This window comes from Peromyscus eremicus, chromosome 6 (genome assembly GCF_949786415.1).
Source record: "Peromyscus eremicus chromosome 6, PerEre_H2_v1, whole genome shotgun sequence".
NCBI lineage: Eukaryota > Metazoa > Chordata > Mammalia > Rodentia > Cricetidae > Peromyscus > Peromyscus eremicus.
In genome coordinates this window covers 28,538,382-28,546,325 of record NC_081421.1, presented here as the reverse complement: position 1 = coordinate 28,546,325, position 7,944 = coordinate 28,538,382, and positions in this window count along the sequence as shown.

Below are 7,944 nucleotides of genomic sequence, written 5' to 3'. Positions count from 1 at the left end.
GGAGCACAAAAAGAGCATTATTTTTCTCTTCTCTGTCTGTCTGATGTGAATGCATTCAAGAAAATAACATGATGAACGAATATATATTCACCAAGACTAGGAAACAAAGATTTGCAACACATATGACACACACCTGTGTCAATAAGAAATAGGCATTTTTTATAGCACTCAGGACATTTTATAAGCATCTTCAGTTTCTGGAGAATAACTAACCATGGCTATTCTCAAAAAGCCAAGTCTTTTCTTCTTTCTGTTTTGGAACAGAACTCAAGCAGTAAATGTCTTTGGAAGTAACCTCAACTCTGTACGGATTTGATTTTTCATTATTTTATTCATTTTAATTAATTCAGCCTTTCAAGACAGTGTTCAGCACAGTGTGCAATAACTCCAGGGTTGATACCCTCCCTGGGGCTTTAGAAACCCACTCAAAAGTGTTTTCAGCCTCCTGATCTTGTGGGGAAAGTGAGTTGGAAGGCATGCCTCGCCTCCACTCCTCCTGTGCACCTCTGGGTAAGGCACTTAACCTTTGAGTTGATTTCTATGCAAGTTTCATAATATCAGCATAATGAGAGTGTTGGGAAAATAAATTGAGTAATGTGAGTGTGAGTGGCTCTGAGTCGATGGGAACAGGTCAAAATAAGTGAGTTCCACAGTGTCTGTGTACCAGGCTAGAGTAAACACGCATGCATGCATAACTCAGAAGCTAGTCTGGCTCACACTGGGGAACGACGAAATGTGGTTATATATTTTTTTAATCCTTTGTTCCATTCTGATGTCAGTTGCCCCAATTCTTACCCTAACCTTGGAAGAGAAGAATTTTAAGAAAAAATTTTTTTTCTCTCTCAAACTGTGTTTCTCTGGGAGGTATCTGTTCATGTCTGGCATGAAGCTGAGCTCCTACTGTCCCACACACTGTGTTCCCTGCTAATCAGCAAGAGAGCCTATAAACAAAGGTGAACTAGGACCCACAAAGGCACACGCACACACCACACACCACACACACACACACACACACACACACACACACACACACACACATGCTTCAGGCCAACACTCAGGTCAGAAAAGGCATCCCTTACAATGTCCTCTGGTGGGCTTCAGATGCCAGGCAGATGGGAATTAGGTGCAATTTACCCCTTATTGCCTTGATCGAGGCTGAAACAAGTACTAAACAAGTATTTGTGGGTTTGAATGCCGAGTTAGGGTGCCTGGGGCCTCCAGTATGAATTGCTGCAATGGTTTCCTCACAGATCTTCAGCCTCCAACTCATCCTTTACTAGTTTCCAAGCTTTTAATTGTCCAGGCTCCACTCCCCAAACTTTTGCAGTACCTTGTAATGCAAATCCATCCCAATTTGGGGAAAATCATATAAAGTAGCAAATGTAAACAACTGAATTTTGCATGGAACACAGCATTTGATCAATACAAAAATGGCTACTACTATTGATATCACCGATGTAATTATTGTCACTCCATGCCACTCTGCCTGGAACCTTGGTGACCTCAGGTTAACTTTTATCTAGCCTTCACCACCAGCCTTTCTTCCTTGTATGCCTACTGATTGGCATCAGCTGGGTTCGAAGCATTCCTCGTTCACTGTGCTTCTCTCCTGGATTACAGCCAGCTTTGTTTATAGTGGGTTTGAAGGATGGGTTTCCTCACACTGGTACCTTCAATGGCATCTTCTCATAATAACTGAACCATGTTTGTATGTCTTTGTGAGAGTGACGTAATTACGATAGACCATGGGGAAATGTTTAGCACTTAAGGAAACTTGGTTGGTTGGTGCTGCTCCCCTGAAGGAATCAGCTGACACACATAACGAATTGTTTGTGGACTCAGCCACATGAGAATTTCTCCCAGTGTTGCCTCTCTGGAGCAGTATGCTGGCCATTTTGCCACTTTCTCTGACAAAGTCATTTCTGTGTTAGCCCTCTGCCTTTTCACTAGGCCCAGATGCTGGACCTCAACAAACTTTCTAACCCTTTTCCCTTAGTGACCAGTCATTGGCTCTGTTACCTGTTAAAGTGTTTAATTCTTCCTCCTCCTTACCATGCAAATAGTCCTAGTGGAACTCATCAGTACAAGCCTAAATTCTATGGCATGTTTACACCAGTAGCTCTTCTTTCTGAAATAACAAGGCTATAATAATGCATCGCTTTACCAAAAGCAAAAGGTACAAATGGATAAAAGAAAAGAAAGACAAAAATAAAACCTCCAATAGACCCCAATTTGTTGGAAAGTAAAAGCTGATCCAAATGCAACGTCCTCTGCAACTTGACAATAAGTTCATCTTCCAGGCTCATTTCCTATATTTTCTCTATGCAGCTTGTCAGTTATAGCTAACAACTGGGCATATGAGTACACACTCTTGACCCTTTAACTGGGCTCCTATTGCCCCTTCTCTTGTCTCTGACAATCCTAGCATTCAGGAACTACAGTAATAGATGGAGTAGATAAAATAATAGCTCTGTTTATCAGACTCATACAGCATCTTCTAAACTCTCTGAAATTCTTACAGTACTCACTATGAAAGCACACACTGGTCGGAAAGCACATTTAGGACCAATGGAGGTACTCTGATTATCCAGGTTTTGTAACCTGTCTGATGCCAAGAAACATCCTTCTCACCAGCACATAAATTACTCAGAGACATCCCTTTTTGATGACAGGCATTCTGGGGTTAATTGAAGTAAACATTGCTGCTTCTTTAAGCATCCCAGTGAACAGCATGTAGTAAATGCTTTATGAAAGACTAAAAACACATGTCTTTTAGTTAAACGTATATTTGATTGTATTGTGTATCATGGAATATATTTAAACATACACAAAACCCTCTCTATCTTTCCACTGAAACACCTGAGGTGGGCTCAGGTTTTGCCAACAACTATTTAAATTATTTTGTATTTATTTCAATAAAGCATGAATGTTCTCATACATACTTTTCTATTTACTGACTCTAACTTTTGACCAAAACATCATAAATAAGACAAAATAAAGCTTCAATTTTTTATTTAACTAAAAACATTTGGGAGGTCTTTCACAAAGAAACTAAGTTATCATCTGTAAACTCTGGCCAATTAGTCTTTTACCTGCAAACTCAGAATTATATTTGAATATATGACATGAGAAACTTCTGAAGGAATGTATACAATATTATTTCATAATCAAATCATTCATTCCTATCGTTTTCCATTAAAAGTCTTTCTGAAACATACATTTTACCATGAGCATATTTACACATAATGTTTTACATTGTTTAGGTTTTTCTTATGATTTAGCATCAAGATCATCTCCAGCTACAGATGCCTGAATTAAATGTGAAGATTCTTTCTATTGATCTTTTGACATTGGAGTCATGTGTTGAGCCTACTTGTGGCTGTCTAGCTACTGAACTAAGTGGACATTAAATCAGATGGCACACAAAATTACAGGAATTCGATCTGTAGATGAACCACAAACCTGGATGAATTAATGTGGTTAAAGATGAATTAACACAGTGCACTGAAAATCAGAACTTCCCAGGAGTGACCACACAATCGCTCTGCATAGAGCATTAACTGCTGCTATTAACTTATGACCTATTGAAAATACTGAACTCCACCTACCGAGACATGCACTAAAGCAAGAGGAAGTGGATGATGGAAGGGTGCTACACAACTGTCATCCCAGCACATGGAAAGTGGGAGCAGGAACATAAGGGTTCAGAGATTAGCCTTAGACGTGTAGCAGCTTTGAGGCTACGAAAGATAGGGGGAGACTGCTCTGCCAATTATACCTGTTAAACAGTTAGGACGCAATTATGTGTTAAGTTCTTATCTATGATGTAATAAAATATTTGTGTTCCTTGTATATTGATAATCCCAAAATTCCATTTTATCATATCTGTGGCTGTAGCTAGACGTTCTAAATAAAATCTCTATAGAGTCAGGAAAGGATGGCTTATAATCCATTTAATATGACATATTTTATAATACATACAGTTCAAGGTCAAACTGTCACTGAAGTCCTTTAAGTAGCAGTGAAATCCTAGTGTCATTGAAAAATGTAGGCATCAAAAAATTGTTCTGTAAATTACGTAGCATTGATTCTTCAGTGTCAAACAAACTCTGACTAAGCCTGTCTGCAAGTTTCAGAATTAAGTACTGGTCAGTTGCATCACGAAGAACCCAAATTCATTTGTGTTCTATCTACAGTTCTTGACTAGAACAAAAACTCCCAGGTTTTTCCCATCTGGTGTTTCACCACTGGAGAAAGGAAAGCCACAGGGGCATGTATGAAAACACTTAAAAGAAGAAATTCCCCACCCTAACTCACATGAGTCCCTCTCCATGCGATGTGGGCCTACTCATCTGCTAATGAAAGGCTGTCATAACATGGAAAGCCTCAAACCAGGAGCCTAGAATGGGACAACTCCAGTGACTCCTGCCTTTGAGTCAGATTGTATCCTCCCTTACTCAGTTTTCTATCCCTGCTCACTGCCTCCATCCTACTAGAGGTCATTCATTGCCCCAGATTGTTAATGAACCAAACTTTAATAATTCACTAGGTACATCAATCATGTAACTTGAAAAATATGTTGTTGTTGTTGTCTCTTCAGAAATGTTATTCATTTTCTGTACTTACATCTTTGGTACTGGATGCTAAAATATTTCCAAAACGTTATTGAAAGTCTTCATATAAAATATTTTGTCAAAGATAGTGGGGTAACAACACGAACACATTCAATTTAATAAAATTTAACTGTTATAAACTGTGAATGGAAATGGAGAGAAGAAAAGAGACTTGTTCATTGCACAAAATAATGCATCAGAAAGATGTAAATTATCTGAATTTGGATTCAATTTGAAAATTTTGAATAATAGTGACAAGTTAAATAATTAGGATCAATACTATATTTTTATGTAGCAGACCAAGAACCTATTTTTAAAATTTATTTCCTTATTGTGTGTGTGTGTGTGTGTGTGTGTGTGTGTGTGTGTGTGAGTGTGTGTGAATGTGTGTATTTGTACCATCTGCATACATGAACCTGGGCAGATCAGAAAAAGGGACAAGATCTACTTTAAGCTGCCAAGTGGATGCTGGGAACCGAACTTATATCCTATGAAAGAGTTACAGGCATTCTTAAGTGCTGAGACACCCCTATAGCACCTATAAAAAGTTTTAATGTAGATTTTTAAATGTGTATTAGGGTTAAGGAAAGAAGTGGAAGGGGGAGGGGAGAGGGAGAGAGAGAGAACATTTTAAAGACAGTTGTACAAATCCAAGCAGAGGGTTTCTTAAGAAACGAGTCACCAAAGAACACATCCATTGCACACTGTGTAAAGAAAATCAGCTCTTTTCTAATTCTTCATCTCCACCAGGGACTTTTTTTGTATGGTCCAGAGAATACTATTGGTACTGGACTCTGTCATTCATGCACACCTAGATGTAATTACAACAGTTTGTTTTCACAAACTTCCTGCCGCCTTTGGCCTGTAACAGGAAAAAGATAGACTGGACGTGATAAGCTGTCACATACTATGGTAAGATGATCTTTTTCCTGGACTTCTGAAGACTACAAACTTCCTCTGTGGAAGCTGGAAACCCTTGGGCTCATGACAAATCAGTCTCTTGCCCAGTTTCTGCTATGCTGAATCTTTCTGAGGATGGGGCCTCCCAGTCTGCTTCTACTTAGGTGATTTTGAGAAAAAAAATTTTTTTGAAACTCCTTCCCACTACCTCTAAAATTGTAGTAATGAATCGATGTCATCAGAAGTTCTTGTAATTAAACAATTAAGATAATCTATATAAGATGCTCAGTATAATACCTGGTCCACAGGAGACTCTATGAAGCAGGGAAAGACACCAAATATAAGAGACTAACACTACAGAATCCAAAATGGCCTGCCATGGTTATCTGCTTCACTGTGCGCTAGGTGAGGGGCATGTGCAAAAAGATAGCATGTTGGTTTTGTTTGTTTCTTCCTCTGTAAAGTGAAGATAAATTAATACTGAAAGAAGTCGTATATTTCTGTTGAGAAGATTATATGAGATAAGCTATGCACAGGACTGAATTCAGTGGCTAGCACATAGGGATCTACTGAGCATCCATTATAATAGGATGCTACCTTGAGAACAGAGTTATCATCTTCACAAATGCCCTCCATGCTTTATTAATTTATGTGTGCATCCTTATATCACACGAGAGAAACTATTTTTCTTCCTCATTTATTTGCTGCTCACCCAGGCAGTGGTTTGTTTTTGAGAAAAATAAATGGAAATACACCAAGACAGCAAGGAATAATTTAAACAAGAGATAGAATGGAAATTCACCAAAATGGCCATTAGCCAAGTCAGAGATCCTTATCCCAATGGGAAAAAAACAAACAAACTATCTTTTAGAAACAAATTTTCTAAATAGGTAAAATGAAACACAAGAAGAAAAATAGTAATCTTTTTCTTCCTTTGGAGACAAGGTTACGTGTAGCACAGGCTTGCCTCAAACTAGCTGTGTAAAGAGGATAACCTTGGACCCCCGACCTTTCTGCCTACAATTTCCAAGTGCTAGGTTTAGAGACATGTGCCACAATGACAGATTAAACATTGGAATCTTCCTAATTCTACCATAATTGATACAGGCTTTAAGAAACAAACCTTTAACAGAAAACCAATATGAGCTCTTCATTTTGTCAACATTGGATGTTGGCTACTGAAAGTTAGTAGTGGAAGACAAGACAAAAGATGATACACTGAAAAAGAGAGAAGGCTACACAAAATGTGACACTGTATGAATCCAGGAGACCCAGAGAAGACACTGAGCTTTGAATGTATAAACTCACTCTGTTGGTTGGGATGCCATCATGTTACAGTAAGATCACATCATGAATTCACTATGTAAACCAGCTTTGTTCCCTTTGGTCCACAATCATTTACCAGGAGTCTTCAATGTCTTGATGAATAATTTGGCACTGAATAGGTGCTGATAATTGACCCTTTAAGTTCCTGCCTACAAGGAACTGCAAAGTCTAAGAGGAAAATCCATTGTATTAAGCTATACCCTGTAGTCAACTGATTGTCAAAAAGGAAGAATGTTGGTGAGCCGTTACCACTTCTGAGAAGAGTACCACTAAGATGGTGATGGCCCCTAAGCTGTGGCATCCTTGTACACAGCAAAGGGATTTGGATCTAAAGGAGTCTGGCCTGGATTGACTCCCAGCTGTAGCTTCAGAACAGAGTTTACACTGCCATCTAGCCAGCTACTTCTCCAGCTCTATTCACAAGCCATCATTCAGTAGACTCACAAGAGCATCCCAGGAGCTACAAGGTGCTCCAACATCAGGAGACATGACTTGATAAGACTAAAATATGAAAGGCTTTCTAACACCAACTGGAAATTAGGCCACATGGGATTTAAAAAAATGACAGTGATCATAAGTTCAGAGTAGACTGGGCAGTGGTGGTGCACACCTTTAATCCCAGCAATCAGGCAGGTAGGACTCTGTGTTCAAGGTCAGCCTGTCTATGGATAAAGTTCCCGGTCAGTCAGAGCTACACAGAGAAACCCAGTCTTGGAAAATCAAAAAACAAACACCGAAAGTTTCAGAGAGGAAACATAATAAAAAGATTTCTGGGAACCTCTGAGTAGATCATGAGCTGTGAACTGGTTTAGGGCATGTGCCAAACTAGAGATAAGTTGATTTGCAAATTCAGACTAATTTTGTCATTGTATATGTAATGGCTGGGATGTTGCTCATGGAATACAGATGTGGTCTGATTTACTGTTTACCAGGAGACCCCCAAAGCCAGCCCAAAGCTGGAAACAAAAAGCGGTATAACCACATCAGGAACAAAAATATATTGGTGATTTCTCTTTTTCTCATCTTCCCATATCCCTAAGATGGCGGCCTTGCTGCTTGCCCATGAGAGCAAGGCATCTCCTGGTACTTTAACCACTTGCCATAA